The sequence below is a fragment of the Bos indicus genome, chromosome 1, assembly GCF_029378745.1.
Source record: "Bos indicus isolate NIAB-ARS_2022 breed Sahiwal x Tharparkar chromosome 1, NIAB-ARS_B.indTharparkar_mat_pri_1.0, whole genome shotgun sequence".
Taxonomy (NCBI): Eukaryota; Metazoa; Chordata; class Mammalia; order Artiodactyla; family Bovidae; genus Bos; species Bos indicus.
In genome coordinates this window covers 62,299,620-62,323,495 of record NC_091760.1, presented here as the reverse complement: position 1 = coordinate 62,323,495, position 23,876 = coordinate 62,299,620, and positions in this window count along the sequence as shown.

The window sequence follows — 23,876 nt, the reverse complement described above, 5'->3', positions numbered from 1 at the left end:
TTGCTCGATCCTTGAGCATAATTCGTTTATAGCCCAGATCATTATCTATTTCTTGCCATGTTTGTATGTTCCCCAGTTCTAAGGACTTTCTACTTTCAGCCTATGCTGAGTCTCCTCCCCCAACAATCTGACTTGCAGATGCCTCCTGACCCCTGGCAGATCCTTAGATCAGAAGTAGTATATCCCCTTTTAATTCCAATTTAACTTCTTTATTCTCTTTCTCTAACAAATCTGCCTTGAGTCTTGTTTTGCCTTTTATCTCTTTTCTGTCAATCAGTCCTTGTATAGTATTCAATTTAGTGCTAGATATAAGATAAGTTAAAAATTGCATGCAAATGTATGATAAAAAATAAATCATAAATCTGTACATAAAAGCAATACCATAGTCCTAAGGGGATAGTAGGAGGTGGAATTTGTCAGAGCAATCATGGTGAGATGTATGGTCTTTGTTCAAGAAAGACTGCCATAAGAAGTCTATGGAGGTGTTGTTTAGTCACTAAGTCGTGTCTGTCTCTTTGTGACCCCATAGACTGTAGTCGCCCAGGCTACTCTAGCCATGGAATTTCCCAGGCAAAAATATTGGAGTAGGTTGCCATTTCCCTCTCCAGGGGATCTTCCCAACCCAGGGATTGAACCCACATCTCTGGCAGGCAGTTTCTTTACCCCTGAGCCACCAAGGAAGCCCATAAGAAGACTCTGTTGGGCAGCAAAACCATCCTATTTCTTAGAGAAGCTTTCAGTGTGCCTTCACTTTTTGTTTAAAATACAATCCTAGGACACAGAGGAACCTGTGTACAAAAGCAAATATATAAACAAATCCTATGCTAAATATCAGTTATTTGAATTGTGTCGCTTTTGATTATACTCCTCACTTTGTTTTTCCACTCATGTGAATCTTTGAAGATTGATTCTTCTGTAAAACCTCTTCAATTTTGCAGTAAATATGTACATATTAAGGAAATCATATGGGAAAGAGGGAAGACATTCCTAACATGTATATTTATGACTGCTTTGTAAACAAGTGTGGCAGAAAAAAAGTTTGTTTGGTCGTGAGAATGTACTATGTTGTTGGCAGAAGAAAAAAATTTTAAACTTCAGTATTGTGAAACAGTCAATTCACAGTTCAAGAAAAATAAACAAAGTAAGTTAAATTAAAATCATTACCCTGTACCTGATAGAAATATGTAAAACAGAAATGAGAAAATAGAACTTAGAATTTAAAAGAGCAATTAGAGATCATTTAGAACAATTTCCATATGTTATAATGAAGAAATTGACACCCAAATAGGTCAGATGGTTTGCCCAACCCCAGGAAGCTAATGAATAATTGTCTATTTTCTGGGACAAACATCTTGCACATGTTAATTATTTTTCACTTAAAAGAGATGTTCCTGGTAATTCACCCTCTGTTACCTAAAGCAATACATAGTGTAGAGCTGATGAGTCATTTCAGAAGCTCAATGAATTTGGGAGACAGTGGAAAGTAAGGTAATCAAATTTAATGAGCATTTAATATATGCTAGGTGTTGAGCTAAGTTCTCTATTATTGCATTCAGAGAGTTGATATGGCAATGAAACAGTTCATGTATTTGCTGGTGAGGGGTTTTAGAATTGAAAGAGTATGTGGAAATGTGCCAAATCTCCTAAAATGAAAATTGAAGTTAGGATTTGAACTCAGATCTCTGCCTGTGAAGTGCATTCCACTAAGCTAAAGTACTGAGAGAATTCTCCATTATTCTGGTATGTCTACAGATCTTCTGAGACACTGGGGAAATTATTTGCTTTACAGATAACTTTAAAAGCTAGCGTCACTGTCTTTCTAAAGATAGAGATCCAGCTAGACCTTCAAAAATAGTAAAGTCTCCCACCCACCTCTACATAGAGAAGGTTTGCCCTTACTTCCCATGGTAAAAAACAAACCCCTCCAAAACTACTCTGTCTCCAAAGGGAAGGATGAGCTGGTTTGCCAGCAGCCATCTCTAAGATTAAGTGTTTCTTACACTTAGTGTTTGCAGGCTTTGGCATAGACCTGACTGCACAGCGCCTGCCTGGCACAGTCCCACATTGTCCTCATGGAACTTGGGAGGCAAGAGAAACTGATGTGAACATACCTTGCCATGAGTGAGAGACTGTCTAAATCCATATGAGTTCATTGTTTTCTTACCAGAGAAATTCATAGAATTATAGTGAGCAAATATTAGGACCTGTGTATTTGATACACATTACTTTTCCAATTGGAAAAATCTTCCTGCCAGCTTGGCTAAAAGAGGTCCTATTCACTCCCCAATAAAGCCTGTGCTCAAACAGTCAGATTATTTAATTGTGAAAAAAATATGGCATTTCTCAGGTTCATTGGTGACAGCTTAGATTCCATGCAACTCATTAAAAGCCAAAGGAGACCAAATAACAAGCATTAATGAGATACTGTAACAAAGAGAACAGCAGTTATGTGCTAATTTAATTTGGTTAATTTACAATTGAGTTAATTTCTAAAAGCTCTAATTTTCTTTCTGATTCTGTGCTGTTTGCTATCATTTAAGAAATCATTCTGTGAGATTTCTTTAATAATCCAATCAGGAAGCTGGTTACCATTTCCAAGCAAATGCCCACTTTTTGCCAACTTGGTTCTTTTTATGCTACCCACTCCTAGCATTCTTGATGAAAAAATTCATCCACTTTCATATATGCTTTCAATTATTGGTAAAGCATAATCATCTCTACCTCATGGCCCAGCCAACACTTGGCTATGGTGCATATGTTAAAAATGCTTTAACCTTTTCTCATAGGTGTTGCACTTTTCCTTTTGTGAACTCCTTTGCATTGAAAAGAATCTTCCAGCACTGTCGTGCCTGAATCTTAAAAGGTACATGCTAGAAGCATGGGTACTAGGGTGGCCACCAACCAACCTGTAAATAGTGCAGCTCTCCACTGCTCAGAGTAAGCCTTGGCCCTTTTGACTGCCAGCTTCCATAATTCTTTTGAGTGCTGTCTGTTCCTCTGTATGAACATGTACCTGATCTGACCAACTGTCCATCCTCTCTGACTGCTACCTGGATCTCAGTATGTGGCTCCCCCATTCCCCCACTCATAAACTTGCCTGAGGTACCCTGGGATCAGCTGTGCCCCCATTGGGTTTTGAGAACAGAGAGAAAAGGCTGATGTTCAGATAGCTGAGTGAGATGCAGTCCTTACGTCTTTTCAATAACAACCGTGATAAAAGGAAGATGAATATGAAAGACAGGGAGAACTGTTTGTGTGCAAGCAAGAGTTTCGTGGTTAATTTCTTCTCACTGAAAAAGTCTTTTTCATGAATCAGACCATGGCAGACAGAAGTACTTTATTTCTTGTCAGGAGAATTAACTAGATTTTCATTGTGGGGAGATTGGAAAAAAAAAAGTTTTCAGTTATCAGAAGCAAAATGGTCACAGTTATTTTTTGTACTCTATTCATATCTTTGTGCCAGGGGGTGAGGCCAATTGAAGATATTAGCTCATTAATTTCCATAGTATCCTTGTGAGGAAGGGCAATGGAAACTAATTATCCTTATTTTATAGATACTGAGAGAAATAAAGTGACCTCTCTGCAGCCTATGTAATTCATTGGTAGTAGAACCTCAAACTTCAGTTTAATTTCACAGTAGTTCATGGGTTTGATCAAGTCTTAAGGAAGCACAGAGGGATCATGTCACTGAGCACACTTCCTTATCTTGAAGATCTATGGTCCTTTCTCATATTCCCCAAATGCTGTCGACTTACAAAAAGGCAGGGCAAAATCCAAGCAGAAAAAGAGGAATTGGGAAGTTCGTGTATGTTCAGAGAGAAAACCAGTTCAGTCCAGTTCAGTCAGTCAGTCGTGTCCGACTCTTTGCAACCCCATGAACCGCAGCACGCCAGGCCTCCCTGTCCATCACCAACTCCCGGAATCCATCCAAACCCATGTCCATTGAGTCGGTGATGCCATCCAACCAACTCATCCTCTGTTGTCCCCTTCTCCTCCTGCCCTCAATCTTTCCCAGCATCAGGGGCTTTTCAAATGAGTCAGCTCTTCGCATCAGGTGGCCAAAGTATTGGAGTTTCAGCTTCAACATCAGTCCTTCTAATGAACACCCAGGACTGATCTCCTTTAGGATGGACTGGTTGGATCTCTTTGCAGTCCAAGGGACTCTCAAGAGTCTTCTCCAACACCACAGTTCAAAAGCATCAATTCTTCGGCACTCAGCTTTCTTTATAGTCCAACTCTCACATCCATACATGACCACTGGAAAAACCATAGCCTTGACTAGATGGACCTTTGTTGACAAAGTAATGTCTCTGCTTTTTAATATGCTGTCTAGGTTGGTCATAACTTTCCTTCCAAGGAGTAAGCATCTTTTAATTTCATGGCTGCAATCACCATCTGCAGTGATTTTGGAGCCCAGAAAAATAAAGTCAGCCACTGTTTCCACTGTTTCCCCATCTATTTCCCATGAAGTGATGGGACCGGATGCCATGATCTTAGTTTTCTGAATGTTGAGCTTTAAGCTCTCCTCTTTCACTTTCATCAAGAGGCTCTTTAGTTCTTCTTCGCTTTCTGCCATAAGGGTGATGTCATCTGCATATCTGATACTATTGATATTTCTCCTGGCAATCTTGATTGAGAAAACCAGAGAGAGCATTTAAACAAGTGACTGATTCACTGGAATAAAACCATGGTCAGTGCCTGATATTTTCCAGGTTTTAGAAATATCATAGACAATTCCCAAACACATCAGCTTCAAAAATATATACATTTATTGGCTGTTCTGGGTCTTTGTTGCTGCATGAGTTTTTCTCTAGTAGCTGAGAGTGGGGGCTGCTCTCTAGTTCCAGTGCAGGGGCTTCACGTTCTGGTGATTTCTCTTATTGCTGAGCACAGGCTCTAGGGCTTCAGCGATTGTGGTTCCTGGACTCTAGAGCACAGGCTCAATAGTTGTAATGCACAGGCTTAGTTAGTACACATGTGGGATCTTCCCAGCCAGGGACTGAACCTGTTTCTTCTGTGTTGACAGATTCCTTACCACTGAGCCACCAGGGAAGCCCTCCCCTCATCAGCTTCCAGGTTGATAAAGTGGGAAGGTCGGCATGCAGGGTCCATTAAAAGTGACAACCGTTGTCAATGCCTCACCAAATTCCCTCCATCCTCTCTGAAATTGAGCTTCCTTGGGGTGCAGAGGTTGTCCTCAGGGTCAGGGGAAAGAGGAGGGGAAGAAGGTAGATATAAGGCTGTAAATAAGACTAGGAATAAGTACGTGCTCAGTCACTCTGTCATGTCCAACTCTTTGATGCCCCATGGCCTGCAACTCACCAGCTCCTCTGTCCATGGGATTTCCCAGGCAAGAATACTAGATTGGGTTGGTATTTCCTTCTCCAGGGAATCTTCCCCACACACCTCGTGTGTCTCCTGCATTAGCAGGCAGAAGAATTCTGTTAGGTGATTTTAAAATCGTAGAACTGAATTTTCCTTCCTAGAACCCCAGGGAAGGGAAGGATGTGCATAGCATGGCTGGCTGCACAAGGAAATCCTGAAGAACATGTAAGTGGTTACAGAGAACTGATGACAGAGAATGTGGCAAAAATGAGCAAATAAAAACTCCTGTTTCTACCAAAGGTGAAATGATCAGAAGTTTGGCACATAGAATTAACATGGGAGGAAAAATTGAACAAAAACTACTAAAGGAAGCTGAAGTTCTAGTGTTGTTGTTATTATGCTTTGCTATAGTCTGGGCACGTGTACTAGACCTTCTGAGTTAAAATATATACATCTTTGTGTTTGTACATATAAGTACATGGACATTTATTTTATACACACACACAAGGGGAAATGTGTACAAAATCCTATCCTTGCCATGTTCGCCCAAAAAACCCTCATGGAAAAACAGCTGATTCTGAACTGTCTCCAGTCCCACACCCAGGCCAGTGGAGCAGGTCGGCTGCAAGACCTCGGTGATGAGAAGTGGAGAGTGGAAAATCCTTTGCAGTGAGGGCTCAATAATTAATTAAAGCAAAAATTCTAATGAAGGCAGAAGCCACACCAGAACACAAATGAGGCATTTATGGAGCTAGGGCTAAATGTAAGAGAACAAAGTAAGAGGCACAAAAGTCATGTTTTTCCTGAATGAGAATGTCAGAGGTCTGAATACTTGACTTTGCAAGGATCCCGAGAGCTGGGTGGGGCAGAAATTCATGTTCATTATCTCATCTCCTCAATACATATGTACTCAGAGCATAGGAGTTTGATGTGGTGAAGATCTGATCTCACGCCCCACCGGAGCCTAGATGCTTTCCTGAGAGCTGGTGGGGTTGGCTCAGCCCAGAGGCAGCCTGAAGTGGGCTTTTTAATCACTTCCTTATCTCCTGAGACCCAGTAACTCTGTATTTTCTGTGTAGCAGTACATGTAAAGCACACATGGATTTATATTTTATTCACAAAATCACTCATTTAGTAATCAGTAATTATTGAGCGAATACCATGTGTGAAGCCAAGGACAGTATAGTGCAGGCAGGAGAAAGAAGTGAGCATCAGAGTCTTAGCTCCTAAAGAAAATAAAAAATATTAGATTGAATTTAGTACCATGAGAGACTTGGAGACAAAGTAACGTGGAAATCCAGAGGAAGGCAAGATCAGTTTTTCTTTGACAGAAATCAGGAAAGGCTCAAGAGAAGAGGGCCCACTGAAGTTGAGACTCAGAGAATGGTTGGAATTCTCTAAGGAATCTATGACAGCCTCAACACAACAGTAAAAAAGGAGAAATTAAGCATGACTGTGTTTTTAATCATGTAAGGTTATGCTCCTCTAATTTATCTGCTCTATATAGCCACATTTATTCCCTCACTGCACTGTAAAATAATTTGAAACCACTAAATAACTAACAGTAAATAGTATGATTCAACAGAGAACAACCACAGGGAAAAGCAAATGGGAACATTGGGGAGCACTTGTGTTTATTTTGAATGTTTTGTGACAAACTCTGGTTTTGTCGCTGAGGATGCAAACAAGTGGAAGACCTCTTTCAGTGGCCACAAAGTTCCTCAAACGGCCACAGAACCACTTGAAACCTTCTCTTTGGGCAGCTGAGGAACGTGCCATTCTTCTCAGATGACCTAAAATAGCAATCTCCCCTCGAATAAATTGCGTTTTGAGGAAAGACAAGTATACATATATTCACAGATAAGTGAACATAAGAAATATTCACTGACTGGTGGGTGCCGCTTTATGTTGTGGCATATTAATAGTTTGTGAAGGGTTTTTACAATGTCTTGTCCAAGTTGTGGACTCTATGAAATAAGCTGGGCAAACATTATCCTTGTCCTTTCCTTATACATGATCAAGAAGAGTGAGTCTCAGCAGAGAGACCTGTCTAAAGTCAGGCAACTAGAGATGAGGCCACTCCAAATATACTCATCTTGGTTTGGGGTTTTTAGCAATACCAGTAGGAGTCAGCCATCTTATGATTCATTTCAACATGTATTTCCAACCATATTACATAGCCACACCCAAAGTCTCTGTTTTTAACTGGATCTTAACCTGGCTGGTGGGTGTAGCAAAATCTTTCTGATTGGGTCAATACTTGCTTTTCAGGTTTTTCTTAAAAATCTCAACACTTCAAACCCAGATATGCTCTTCAGAGGGGGCATATTGAAAATTACCCAATAGTAATATGGTCTAAACAGCCCAAAGGCTCCCTGCTCTTCCCTTTTTTATTTTTATTTTTTTGTGGCCAGGGGTGTAGTGGAAGCAATTTGGGATGTCTGGAAGAAGGCTATAGAAGATATTGCAGCATACATTAAAGCAATGGCTCTTTTCTGTTATGGTTTCTTTTATGGTTTGTGTGCCCAAAGCATATTTCTGCCTGCTAGTATGTATTGCTATTACCTTTAGCACAGAGCCTGAAGAAGAAATCAAACCTAGAATGTCCTTGCCCCCAACTCCATCAAAGTGCCCTTGAAGTTATTAGTGACAGTGCTGCATCCTTGATCTTGATTCTCAAACTCCATGCAGAGTGCCTCACTGCATACACATGCAGGGCGTGCTAACTTGCAGTAGCCACAGAGCCTCTAGTTCTGTATGGTGAAAACCTATCTGTTGGGGTTGGCTGTAGACAGGTCATGATGCTCTCTGATCCAGGTTAGGAGATTTTTCTCCAGTTGTAAAGAAATAGCCAGCTGTACTTTTTTTTTTTTTTTTTTCCAATTGCCCCCAGTTCCTCTTGAAGCCCAGAGAAGTTCCAAAGGCCTCTGAAACCATGCAGAGATTCTGGGGTGAGAGCTCAGTGAGAGATTTTCCTTTCATGAACTAATCAGAGGGCAGAGGGCTGGCATGAGTCTCTCTCCCTGCTGGGTGCCATGGGGCTTTATTTTGGGAAGAAGACCACCTAGTGGGGCAGGCTGACCAGCCTTTTCTCCTGGCCTGAATGGTTTGATAGCTGAAAGGGAGTAACAGTTTCTGAGAGGTGAAAAATGAATCTCTCCAGCATCTTGAGAAAGATTCTGAATGCTGTTCCCAATCCCAGAATACCAGTCCTCTTTCAACACTTTGCAAAATCGATCGACATGTGCTGTGAAAATTTAGCAAAAGTTAGGGTCACGGGAATTATTTGGAGGATTATATAATCCTATTTATACTAAAACAAAACTTTCAAAAGAGCAGAAAGGGACTTCCTGCTGCTAAGGATGATGAAACTACTCTTCAGTTATGAAAATCACACACAGCTGTCCACCCCATCACAAAGGATTAGCATCAAACTTGAGGAAGATTAAAAACAAACAAACAAAAACTTTCTCTTCCCTTTCTCCCCATCAGTGGACCACTTTCTCATGTTTACTTTTTTTTTCTTTTTTAAGCTGTGGTTCTTATATTTTGAGCCTCATATATGGCTTTTGAGATAACAGAGCCTCCCTGCCAGGTGCCATTGTGGACAGTCCTCACCGCCTTGCCGTCTTTCACTTCTGCCTTCCCAGTAATCTCTAGACTGTGGTTCCACATCACAGGTCGTTTTCCCTAATAAAGCTTTCTCTAGGACAGTTTATCTTTTACCCCTTTCCCTTAAAAGTCTATGATGGGTTGTGTTTCTGATCAAAACTATTCCATCTGTTAACATTTCAAAAGAGGAATTTAAGGGATTAAATTAGAGAGAAGAGGAAGGAAGATAGAGTGTAATTGGTAATTAGGTGAACTTGACTGTAGCCTCCTCAGGATAACTCTCTGGTCTTTGAGCTAGATTTTGGAGAGTAATGAGTTTTTATCCGAAACCCACTTTGTAGCCAGTTGGAGTCTTGTTCGCTTCGCTCAGTGGGAGCTGTCTTTGGTAAAAGGCTTATGAGTGGTAATGGGCCAGCCACTCACCCCTGCTCAACACATCACTGCTGACTGCTGAACCTGGAGTGCACTGCCATTGAATAATGAGGTGGAGATCAAATAGAATCTGGTCACAGCCCATGGAAAGCCTAGAAGGGCACATTTTCACAAATTATTCAGGGACAACACCTGAATTGCTGTCAGCTAAGTGGATAAATTGGGGAAAGTGAAGAATAGCATCCCCCTTCTTTTCACTGCCCGATTATTCTGGTGATCTTTCTGTTCTTAACTCCTTTCATGGAAATATAGCCTAAAATCCAAAATGCGTCCATGTGTGCTAAGTTGCTTCAGTCGTGTCCAACTCTTTGTGACCCTATGGACCATAGCCCAGACTCCTCTGTCCATGGGATTCTCCAGGCACAAATATTGGAGTGGGTTGCCGTGCCCTCCTCCAGGGCATCTTCCTGACACAGGGATTGAACCTGAGTCTCTTACATCTCCTGCATCAGTGGGTGGGTTCTTAACCACTAGCACCACCTGGGAAGCCCAAAATTCAATATATACTTAGTTAAATATATGTTAATTCTTGGGCTTATTTTGGATGCTGGGCAAGGATTCCCTTGATTCTTTCATCACACCATCAGATCACATCTCCCACAAATAAAATGTGTGAAGAGAAAAGCATAGATAGTTGGGGCTATATGTTGCATATCTGAAGTATATTTTCTCATTTTGACTATAATTCTTGTTGAATTACAAAGAAATCCAGAACTAAATAGATTTAAACAGTAACATGGACTGCAGTTTAGCTAGCTGTTAAAAAGCATAGGCTCTGAAGCTAGACTACACAGATTAAAAACCTGCCCCCACTGCTTCTGGTTAAGTAATCTCAAGAAAGTTACTTTACTTCTTGGAGCTTCGGTTCCCTCATTTGCAAACTGAGCACAATAATAATACCTGCTTAGATTGGTTTCTTGAGGATGGAATAAAATAATTAGGACTAAAGTAGCCAGATCTGGCTCATTCACTGGATTTTTCTATTGATATGATCTCTAATCACACAGTCACACATGGTCTTCTGTTCTCTTCCCATGTGTTTGATTGGAAATTTCACAGCACAAATATGCAGATACTGAGAGTAGCATTCCCAGTTAAGTCAGAATGATCTGTGAGCCCAGGGGTACATTGCAATTCAGGATGCAAATGTGTCTCTAGGCAGCTCATCCAGGGACATTTTTAGCTAAGTAAGCTCTAGGCCTGCAGAGCTCTTGAGGTATAAAAGATCGAGAGCACTGCTCACATCCATACAGTTCTTTGGAAGCTTTTCTGTACCATAGTAATAGCACCTTTTAGGCTCTAATACTCTTAAAATTTAGAATTGTTAGACTGAACTCCTTATTCTGAGCCAATTGAAAAATAATTCTTTCCATATCTTTACTCACCCTTACCTCTTGATTAAAAATATTCATTCTGCTATTACTTCTCCCTACCCTTCAGTCTTTGGTATTGCTTCCCTAGATCTGAATTCATTTTCCTCCCTAAATATGTTTAGAACCTCCCAGTACAGTCACTGTCTTAAACACAGCTCACAGACTAATTATTTGAGTCTGGCCCAGATCCTACAATTCTGTGCTTCAAAATTTATCCACCACGTGAACATCATTTTCCTTTTTTTTTCTTAATTTTTAAAAATATACAATTTTAAAGGTTATGCTCTATGTACAGTTATTAAAAAATATAGGTTATATTCCTTGTGTTGTGCAGTATATCCCCATAGTCTATCTTACACTTCATGGTTTGTACTCCCCACTCCCCCACCCCCTACTGGTAACCACAAGTTTGTCCTCCGCATCTGTGAGTTGAGCATCGATTCCTTTGAGTTTGCTTTGATCCCTTAGCAAGATGTAAACATTACACTATTGATACAGGTCTATCGAGCCTTTTGCCTAAGTCCCTTAGTTCCATACCTAATCTAACTTAGGTCAGCTGGATTGAAATGCTTACTTCTTGTGCCTGTTCTGTAGTATACTCACACTTTGTGGGGGAATGGCTTCCTTTTAACCTCATTTCTCTAAGGATCCCTATATTAATACTTGTATCAGTTACAACAAACTAGGTTATGCTACAGTAACAAATGACCCCCAAATCCTAATTTCTCATAATATTAAAGTATTTCAACTTACTCAGCATGGTATCATGGATTTACTATGAATTCTCTTCCATGTCATCTTCATCTCAGGATACTCTAGCTGATGGAGTAGCCTCTATGTTACAGCCTCTATCTCTAACATTGTCAGTTGGGAAAACCAAATCATGAACTCAGTTCTTCTTCCAACAAGATGGGAATGGATAATTTTCCTACAAAGGGAGGGGCAGTGTAGGGTAGGCAACCAAATATGAATGAGCAGTAATATGACCTATACTGAAGTCAATCACTATAACTATAGGAAAGAGTCTAATGCAGACTTAGACAGTCCAGATTCCTAACATAGGGAGCTGGACTTCTGGCTTTCCATATCTCCAAATTACATAAAAATTGGTAAAATCTGGTGATTCCCAAGTTGTAGTTTTTAAGTTAATATCAAAGTAGGCTTACATCTTATTTTTTAAAGAATCCTTATTCCAGAATTTCTTTGAAGGAAGGAAGTAACTACTAGAGAAAAATCACATACTATTGTCCTTCTTTTTACCTTTCCCTTTAGCTATAAAGAGAGGAAAAAAAAAGGCAAATCAAAATCATTCTCTAAATTATTGATCTTTTTGATATTATATAAAAATATAATATAAATACACATCAAAAGCTGAGCTTAGTTATAAAAAGAGAGTACATATTCAATAAATTTATTCAGATCAAATGGGTATTGTGAAAGCTTTAAATAAATAACTGATAAGAAGGAAATATCTAGCAATAAAGTAGCTAAAAAATGAGTGTAAATCTCATGTGAACCCATGGGAAATATAATGTTACAGTAGAAGAGCTGACAACAAAATTAAACTAATAAATGAGAAATACGTAGTGTATCAATTCGTAACTCTACAATGAATGTGCTAGTTTACTTTCCCAATAAAGTAGCTTATTTATGACTAATTTTTTTTTAGGTATAGGAATAAATATCAGGATTCTAAAAACCAGAGTTCTTTCAAATTCCTTTGAAGGAATAAAATAAGAACAATGTAATTTATTTCTAGGGACCATAGAAAACTTGTCTAAGTTTTATAGGAACGAAGGTGTTCCCAGTTCAGATATCAGCTTAATTTCAGTGGAACTGCAAGAAAACAGAATAATTTGGGCCTTGGTGAGACAAGGCTATATTCCAGTGAGAAGGAAAAAATTATTTTTCCTTCTCTATTTCTAAATTTCTTGATTTACAAGAAATTTATTTATTTCCTTCTCTATTTATTTCCTTCTCTATTTCTTTCCATTTCTATTTCTAAATTTCTTGATTTACAAAGGCTTTGTTATGTCATAATTTTTTAGTTAAGTATGCATGAGAGATTATTGTTTAGTGTATCGTTTGCTATTGCAAATAAAATTAAATACAATAAATAGTTCACAAATTGTGGCAGTCAATGGCAAATAATATCAGGAAATCACGAATCTCTCAGTTCAAACACTAGACAAAGGATGTAGAGAAATAATCAGCCTAGATGATCAGATGTGTGAATTCACCTGTACTTGTCTTTTGCCCTTGCCCAGCAAGGTAAAATGCCCTCTTTAACTAATTACCTATCAAATATTCCTGGGAGCATGTTGCTAGGACAGGTATTTCTAACACTATCTTGCATATGGAGAAAATGAAGAAGTGCTTTAGGGAGAAGTCAGTACAACAAAGTTGACAAACAAAATCTAAAAAGCTCAACTCTAACTCTGGCATCTTCCATCAAAGAGCTCAAATTCATCTCCATTAAACATAACCCAAAGAGTGACTTGTAAAGTCTAGCTTACTTATTATCTACAGTCTCCAAACTCAGTCATTTTCATAATGCAGTTGCTGATGGAGGATTAACAACCCTAAATCTCTTGAAGTTGGTGAGATGTCATGTGGCAAAAGGCTAATTAGAAGAGCTTTGATAGATTTCAGAGGGAAGTGTGGCCACACTTTAATACCTCCGTGGCTGATCTTCAGTTCCAAGCACCTTGGAGATATTCTGAAATGTTTTGCCATTTGGGAAATTAAAATTTACTGTGACAAAATTGCATATGTTAAAAAAAGAAAGCAAAACCAAACCAAAAGAATGACTTCAATTAATGGGTCAGCCTAGGGAAATGGATTTTTTATTTGTTAAGAACCAAGGGACTGAATAAAGATCCATCAATATACAGTACCAGGTAATTCTAATTAACTACAGTAAGCAAAGAGTTTGTCTCACTTAGTTTAGGAGTCACAGGGGAAAACAGCACTTCCTTCTTAATGCACAGGGATTATCTAACTTTCCACGAAGGAGAGAATCTTATTTTCCCTGGAAATCTTTGCTTGTTCTTCTCCCACTAATATTTTTATTAATCAGTATTTGATTATATTTTCATTTTAAAAATACTTTAAAATCTTAAGTTTTATAATAAGAGCTTTCTTGATTATTATCACTTTATTCTTTAAAAAAAAAAAAAAACAGGAGGTAGCTAGAACTTGGCAAGTAAAGGGATTGGCAAGAGATTATTGATTTTAAGGGTTCAAGCATTTGGAACTTCCTATTATATGGGAATATAAAGAAAAAGTCTGTCACCTGATTTCCAGCTTTATCTGCCTAAGTTATATCTTGTGTCCATTTGGGATCTTTTGTTATTTTTTAGGGCTCCCCTGGTAGCTCAGCTGGTAACGAATCTGCCTACCAGCTCAGCTGGTAACGACCCCTGTTCGATTCCTGGGTCGGGAAGATCCCATGGAGAAGGGATAAGCTACCCACTCCAGTAAAACTGAATTTTAAAAATTTACTAAATCAACAATTTAGTTAACCTTAAAAAATTGCCCTCTATATTTCATGCATAGATGTATTTCATATATGCAAAAAGATGACTTTTACTATCTATTCTGGAAGTTTCACTTAACTTACCAACTATTTTGTAATTTATCTAAGTATTAATCAATTTTTTAGCTGTACATCATTTTGTTGTATTAAAATGATATAATTTATTAACCTCTATTAGTGTGAAATACTCAGATTGTCTCTAGCTTTTTTCACTATTATCAATAACACTACAATGATCATCTTATTTACATACTAAATTATTACTTTAAGATAAATTCTAGGAGTCAAATTTTTGAGTCAGAAGATGTACCAGTCCTTGTGGCTTTTTTGCCACATAGCTTCACTTTTCTTTATATAGGAATTGACCAATTTATAATGCCAATACAATGAATTAGTGTGTCCTTTTCACTATAACTTTGTGAACAGTGTGAATTCTGTCAAAAATTTGATACTTCATTAAATGCAATATAATCTTTCAAGTTCACTTAAATTTTCTTTTTTTTTTGGCAATGAAAAGAATTATATGTAAGCTAATTAAAGCTACTGGAATCATTAAAGCTATATGGGTAGTTACTGTATTTTGATTCATTGAGCTTCAAATTTAGTTATATGCAGATGAATTTAAAATTTAGTTTTAGGAATTCCATGAGTGAAACTTGTTATACAGTGGCATATCACTAAATAAAATTATTTATAAGGTTGAACTGACTCAATCTCATATAAAAAGTACCAAAAGAACCTTGTTAAAAAAATGATCTCATTTGAAAGAGGCTTGAAATGAACTCATTATAACAAGGCATGGACCCTGGGGGCATGGCTGCAGTATTTCAGATTTTATTTGTCTTTGATTGAAAACTTGATTTATTAATAGCATTTCACTGATTCTTTTACCCATGTGCATGGTATAATTCATCTTCATCTTCCTTTCAGAAAGACCACTGGAATAAAAGCTTGTTTGTTTGTTTGATCTTTCCCTGATTTCAGAGTTTACTGTTGAACTCTATATGGGAAATAAAATAATTTTCTAAATACTTATTAGAAGGCACTTTAGGCAAAGCTGAAAAGTGAGAGTGGGGTCACTATTTTGGGACAGTGATATCTCGTAGTTCTAAGGTGAACATTACATCACTTTTTGGACCAGGGATCAAATACCCCTTGCAATATTTGTGTTAAATGCTCACAGAGCCTATACAGGGCCATCTCCATGGAGTGGATGTCCTTTGATAGTTTTCACCCATTGGTTCTGAAGTTTCATTTCATCTATACAATAATCCTCATTTTAAAAAAACAGGTGAAAGTCAGAGATGTTACATAATCACATGACAGCTATGTATTCATTTTATAGATGAAGAAACTGAGGCATAGCGATTATATGATATTCTAGAACCAGAAATTTGCATGGGAGAGATTCTGACACAGAACCCCTGTGTCAGCACAAGCTTTTAACCATGGTACGTTCTGAAAACTCTGAGTCTGGTGTTACTAGTGCAGAACAAAGAGAGGTGATCAACCCCCTCATTCTAGACACTACCATTACTACTGTGGCATCTAAAGTTTTCTTTAGAATTTCTTTCACAGTGTCATTAGGGATGAGCCTGTGTTAAGCTTAATGTCATCTAAATCTACCAAATCCTATTTGTTTGGCTTCATTTTCCATATTTTTCCCCTTAAACTAAGTTGTCTACTGTTGGTATCTGAATCCTTGTGGGAGACTTCCTTACACCACCTTTATATAAGAAGGCGTCTGGGGTTACCATAATTACAGACACCCAGAGCCTTTCACTAAGATTGAAATCAGATGCAAAATTTTCAGAACATCCCTGTCATGGAGAAGATAAACAATTTAAACATATTCTCCAATAAACTGAAATCCTTGGTTAAAATCAGAGTGAAGATCAATGTGTATTTTCCTTTGTCAGCAATTGAAACTGATTTGTTTACTCACCTGTTTGATAATGTGATGATGGATATTGCAAGATACAGTACTGAACAGATAGAGGATTCTGTAATGAAAAAGTGAAAATCAAAATTTTAATATGATGCTTTATGTGTATTGGGGAAGATCTGGCATTTATAAATGGCCTAGATTCTATTATTGTTTGAAATGTTGCCTTGTATTCTTGGTGTATTTTCTTCACCTTGCATTTTTCTAAGTCCTTTGATAACAGTGCTAATGAAATGTTCTTCATATGCAAATACTTTACGTGTTGTTGGAGATACAGCAGTGTAAGTGCCAGTGACAGTATCAGTCATGGTAATGATAGAGAAAGTAGTGAGAGTAGTGTCTTATGTCTCCATTGGTAACTCACAACAGCTTCAGCGCATACATTAAAGAACCCAGAAACAGAAGATCTGGCCAATGCATAGACTGTCTCTCATCTCTTCCTTACCTCTGGGCCAAACCATTTCCCTCAAAACCATAGCACCTTAATTCCACATGAAAAGGAGATGAGTTGATATCATCTCATTTCTTCTTTGTTTTGTAGATTGTTTGCTGGCAGTGAGGAAAGTAGCAGTTGGATTTGGACTAAACAAAAGCTATGAAAAAAAAAAATGAGTATATGCACCAGGGTGTCAACCATGGTTATACATTGAGAACCGACAATCACAGCTTATACTGAAAACCAGAACACACGGTGGCACACATTTATATACCTATTTGATTTTCTTTAACTGGACTTAGCAGCCCTGATGTAGATATAGAAACTGATTTTGTAGAATTGGTATGTAGTTGGGAGTTTGAAAGTATGAAAGTGTTTAGTCATGTCCCACTCTGGCAACCCTGCAGACTGTAGCCCGCCAGACTCCTCTGTCCATGGAATTCTCCAGGCAAGACTACTAGAGTGGGTTGCCATTCCCTTCTCCAGGGGATCTTCCCATCCCAGGGATTGAACCCAGTCTCCTGCATCATAGGCAGTTTCTTTACTGTCTGAGCCACCAGTGAAGCCCAGATAGGAGTTTACATGGAGGTAAGATACTAGAAGGCAAAGTAAAGTGGGAGCAAGTGATATAAAGTGCTTAAAATAATGGAACCAAGCTGGTGGTGGAAGGAACTGAAATAGGGGGAAAAAAAACTGATAGAAGGAAAATTGAGGTGTCATAGAACTAGACATCTTAGTGAGCTTAAATAGTAGATCTAATGAACCTAAGGAATGGCAGAGGGGACAGGTAAAATGTAGGAACTTGTAATTGGAGGAAGACAATGAAACATATGACTTTGAAGTAGAGTGATGAAGTCAAGTGAGGGTAGTTAGAGATAATGGGGAAACCCAGGGTGAATGGGTGACTCAGATACATGGGAGGCTAGATTATTCAACAGGTGCAAACAGAAAATGAAGAGTTACCTGAGTAGGGAATGACACAATCCCAGACAAGAAGGCAGAGAAGTGCAAGGTTTTAGGGATGGTGAGAAAATAGAAGACACATGTGTTAATTTAGTGGGAATAGACAATTTGGGGGCTTCCCAGGTGGTGCTAGTGGTAAAGAACCCACCTGCCAACGCAGGCGATGGCAACCCACTCTGGTACTCTTGCCTGGAAACTCCCGTGGATGGAGGAGCCTGGTGGGCTGCAGTCCATGGGGTCGCTAGGAGTTGGACACGACTGAGCAACTTCACTTTCACTTTTCACTTTCGTGCACTGGAGAAGGAAATGGCAACCCACTCCAGTATTTTTGCCTGGAGAATCCCAGGGACAGGGGAGCCTGGTGGGCTGCTGGCTATGGGGTCGCACAGAGTCAGACATGACTGAAGCGACTTAGCAGCAGCAGCAGCAGCCAACACAGGAGACATAGAGATGCAGGTTTGACCCCTGGGTTGGGAAGATCCCCTGGAGGAGGAAATGGCAACCCACTCCAATATCTTTGCCTGAAAAATCCCATTGACAGAGGAGCCTAGTGGGCTACAGGTCACAAAGAGTTGGACACGACTGAAGCTACTTAGCACACATGTGTGCAGACAATTTTTAGAAATAAATTTTGTGTAGTTCCCCCCACTCCTCTTTCTCCTCTTCCCACTCTTGTTCCTCTTCCTCCTCTTTTTCCTCTTGTTCTTCTCCTTCATCTTTGACTATAAGTTGTATGAAAAAATAGTGATTGAGATTTTAAGACTATATAGAGTTCATGAATTTGCAGCCCAGCTCCCTAAACAAAATAAAGCCGGTTAAAATACAGGGCTGAGTACTGCTATTATTATGCAAAAAATACTGTTGTGTGGCAGGTTGGTCAGTTGTATACATTTCCCAAAGCCACTTTTACAGAGAATGTATAATGGAAAAATGATTTCCACCTTCAAACAATAATGTATCTAATGCCTTTCTTCTCATTTGGGCAATATATTAGAACTCAAGATTTATGAACATAGTTTAGTATATTACAAAGGAAAATTATTATAGTTTCTAATATACTTATCTGATGCTTCCTCTCTTTATATACCTAAATAAACATATATATTCCAAGTGACAACTGATGTTTGGTCTCCATGGCCAAGAGAAAAAGAAGATTTTAAGGAATTCATCAGGTGGTACTTTTTGTTTTACTCTCATATCACTACATCTACATAGCTATATAGCTATCTAAAATTTATAAAATATATTTATATTTAATATATATAATTAAATATGATTACATATTCTTTACTTTTATGGAATATGTATATTTTTATTATAGAATATATAGCATATAGCAATGTATAATATATAACCTATATATAACTTTATATATTTATATGTATTTTATACATGTTATAAATAAATTATGTCTATAGATATACACACACACACAAGCTGATAGGATTTTGACTGGATTTAGTCTACTTAGCATTATCATACCTTCCCAGAATCACAAAGTCAGCCAGAGATAACATGTTAGATTTTATTTTGGATCCTGTTTTCTTAAAGTTTTATATTATTAATTTTCTTCTGTCTTTTAGATTTCTTTAGGAATAGTGTAACTCATTTCTTCCCTTAGGAACAGAATAAGCTATAGAAATGTTAAAGTCTGCCCCCTCCCATTCACAAGAGTAACACATACATACATTTATATAAGCTTGGGGGTTCCCATCTACCACTGGGGGACTATAACAACAAAGGCTCTCTAAAATAGGAGCTGGCATTTCAATTTGGCTCAATTTCACCCTAAAGTTAACAATTCTGTGCTCACGTTTCAAAAAAGGTTTAAGGTAGTGCTGAAGATGGAATCTGATAAGCAAATTTTTGTATAGTTCCACTTGCTCTCTCATTTTTCTTTTTCTCTTTTCATTTTAAATAATGAAAGCAGTAAGACTGGAAAGGTCAAACGCTTTAGATTTTGTCAGGCAGTTTGGGATTTCTTCAGTGAAGAATACATCCCAATTCCCTAGAATGTCAAATCAGCAGCTTAGCCGGTCACTAGAACCAGGACAGACGGGATCCCCCAGGAGGGTTGGCCCATTTTCCTTCTTACTCACACAATTAAAACTTGAAGATGTAGATTAATTTGACCTCAAATTTTTTTTTAAGAAAACTATTGTTTTTCACCTCTGAGAGAGTTTAAGCCAACAATTTGGAAAAAAAATTGAACTGTTCCTCTAGAGATAGATCAAGAAGAGCAGCAGATGAAGAAGTGGAATGCCATATTTTTATACAGGTTATTTAATTAGGAAGTTGTAAATAAATATCCATTGTGTGGACAATTGCATGTGTTTGATCAGCAGTGCCATTGCTAATATCAGGATCCAATTGTTGCATTGAAAATATGTGGCTTGGTTGTGGCTTAGTGCAGCTGAAAGAAAGGATTTTCTTTTTCGCATTGAAAAGCTTCACAAGCCTTGTCTTTGTTTGCTTCCGTATTATGTGACAGTAGAGAGACGCATAATATGGTTTTAGAAATAAATTGTGAACACAGGGTTCTTGTCTGATTTACTCATGACAGTGTCCAGCATTATCCCTGACACATTATGGGTTCCTAATAAGTGCTGACCAACCTAGAGAGTGTATTAAAAAGCAGAGCTATTACTTTGCCAACAAAGGTCCATCTGGTTTTTCCCATGGTCATGTATGGATGTGAGAGTTGGACTGTGATGAAAGCTGAGCACCGAAGAATTGATGCTTTTGAACTGTGGTGTTGGAGAAGACTCTTGAGAGTCCCTTGGACTGCAAGGAGATCCAACCAGTCCATCCTAAAGGAGACCAGTCCTGGGTGTTCATTGGAAGGACTGATACTGAAGCTGAAACTCCATACTTTGGCCACCTCATGCAAAGAGTTGACTCATTGGAAAAGACCCTGATGCTGGGAGGGATTAGGGGCAGGAGGAGAAGGGGACAACAGAGGATGAGATGGCTGGATGGCATCACCAACTCAATGCACATGAGTTTGGGTGAACTCTGGGAGTTGGTGATGGACAGGGAGGCCTGGCATGCTGTGATTGATGGGGTCGCCGAGTCAGACATGACTGAGCGACTGAACTAAACTGAACTGAATAAGTGCTTATTGAACAAATGAATGGGTGAATAACTGACTGTTGGTTAGAAGGCTTGAATTTTGTGATAGACATTCTGAATGGTTATATCCAAATTATTTAATTCCTTTGTGTGGTTTCTTCCTCTTAAAGTTTCTATGGCTATTATAAAGATTAATAATATTGGTTATTATTTATTCAGCTAGGGTTATTAGTTTACTTAGGAACACAGTTCATTAGTAGTATTAATATTGTTTGTGTGTATATTACTATTATCACTCATTTTTGATGTCCTTACTGTTTCTATCACACTGCCATCTTCAATTTCAATGAAGACATCTCAACATAGAAATTTTTTGGAAAATAGTCTGATAATAGTATCATTTGTGTTGCTGTTACTATTGTATTATGGCATAAATGATATAGTATATATGATACAGTACATAATTTTTATCAATATAAAAATTATTCAAACCACAATATTGTTTTGTATACCTACTGTATCCAATTACTATTTGAGTCATGGAGGGTATTACAATAAACCAGATAGTCACAATCTCTGAAATTATAGTCTAGTTGAGGATAATAGTGCACAGAAAAACAGATAAAGGAGGCAAAAAAAAGATAATGATAAATACTTAGAAGAATATAAATGGGTTAAATGTGAAAGAAAGTGACGGAGAAATGAGTACATTAGATTGGGTACTCAGAAAGCTCTCTGGGAAGAGATGGTTTTTTAGCTGAACCTCAAATAAATATGGAACCAATGCAAATGTCCTAATAGAGAATGAATTTGGAAGTTTCTAGAACAACAACAAATTCATTGTGGCTGAGACACAGATAGCAAGTGGATAATAATATTTTGTACCAGGATTTGATGCACAAAAACAAGTAATGAATTTTTTCCCATTGTCCCTTTATAAAGCTGTTATTTCTTTTATTACAGTAAGAGGAAGAAAAGCTAAAATAAAATGTGCGTTTAGAGTTTATTTCTAGTACAGTTGTTCCAGTCTATTTGTTGGGCATGCTGGGTGGTGGTCAGCAGGCTGACAACATGTAAACATGTGGACATTCTCTGGCTTTGCAAGCAAGAAGTGTGTTCTGAGAGAGGACTGAGTTTTGCATATTTTGTTGTGCTTTTTTTTTCATAGTAAAAGGAAGATGCACTTGAAAAAGAGGGTATTAAGAATGGGAAAATGGACTATGAATACATTTGTATGTCTCTGAAAATAAAAACATGTTCTTACACACGCTTGACTGTCATAAAATGTCATGAGGTGAAAATAAATGCATTTTATAACATCAGAAATGATTATGGATTGGGATTCATAAATACCATTAAATGGTAATTCAAATATTAGGAAGAAAATTTAAAATGTAGATTTTTAGTAGGCATTTGTGTCTTTCATTATGAAAATTATAAAACACACTCAATACCAGTAAGGAAAAAGTAGTATAGTGCACCTTATATACCCATCATCAACTTCAACATTTATCAGTGTTTCACCTAAGTTGTTTTACATAAATTGCTGCTTTATTTTTTTTTTCAGAGTACTACAAAGCAAATACTAACTTTGACATTTTTTCACTCATAAATAATTTAGTATGTTTCAGTGTGCTTTAACAGACAAGGGCATACTTTTAAAATACTACCACAATAACATTATCATATCTACCAACATTAAAGACATTTGTTCATATTGTTTAATAACTAGATGTATTCACATTCCCTAATTGTCTTAGAGGTGTCTTTCTGTAATTGGTTTGTTCCAGTCAGGATCCAAAAAGGGTCCACAAATTGAATTGGGTTGTAATATCTCTTAAGTCTCTAGTGTATTATGGCCTTCCTTCTCCGAAGTTTTTGTTTGTTTAGAAAATTGGGCCATTTGTCTTGTGAAATATCCCATAACTACATTTTATTATTTTCCTTCATGCTCTTGTTTAAATTGTTTCTCTATTCCAAATAGTTTATATAATTAGAGTTTGATTAGATTTGGAATCAATTTTTTTTCAGGAATATTTGATCGGTGTGCCTAGTTCATCGGCATCACATATGTAGGAAAGCACCTAATAGCTGTGGTCACACTTTTAGTGATGTTAAGATTAATCAATGGATTCCGCTATTACCCATCTGGTCCTATCTATTATTAAGGTTTCCATTAATATTTTACCTAATAGTTTTCGTTTTCATTGATGAGTATTGCCTAAGCCATGATTTTATTAAGGGGTTATGAAACAGTGATTTTACTTATATATTGTTTTCCACCCAGAATTCTTCTATGAAGAATTTTTCTTATCAACTATTTGATTGCCATGAATTGTGCTATAATATTCTCCTAGCATCCATGTAGTAAAACAAACCAGCCAAGTAGAATAGTATCTATAAGTACAGAAGATGGTCTAACTGTCTATCTGTTTTAAGATGCTACTTCTGATAGAGATCATATGGAGGCTTTACAGAGAAGTTAATGTTTGAATTGACTTGCTTCCTTTCCTTTCCTTTCTTTCCTTCCTTCTTCTCTCCTCCTCTCCCACCTTCTTCTTTCACTTTCCTTCCATCTTTCTTCTCTTCTTCACCCCATTCTCTTTCTTTCTTTCCCTCAATGCAATGAAGCTCACAGTTCTAAAGTGTACAGTTTGGCATATTTTAACAGATCTGTGCCCACTCCAGTGTTCTTGCCTGGAGAATCCCAGGGACGGGAAGCCTGGTGGGCTGCCATCTATGGGGTTGCACAGAGTCGGACACGACTAAAGCGATGCAGCAGTAGCAGTCACTCAGTTGTGTCCAACTCTTGCAACCCCATGGACTGTAGCTAACCAGGCTTCACTGTCCATGGAGTTTTCCAGGCAAGAATACTAGAGTGGGTTGCCATTTCCTTCTCTGGGGGATTGTCCCGACCCAGGGATTGAACTTGTGTCTCCTACTTGGCAGGTGGATTCTTTACCAATGAGCAACCTGGGAAGTCCTGAGTGTATATATGTAAAGTAAAAGTGAAAGTCACTCAGTCATGCCTGACTCTTTGTGACCCCATGGACTAAACAGTCCATGATGTTCTCTAGGCCAGAATACTGGAATGGGTAGCCTTTCCCTTCTCAAGGTGATCTTCCCAACCCAGGGATATGTAACTTTATTTTAAAGCAAGATATATTCAATTCAGTTGCT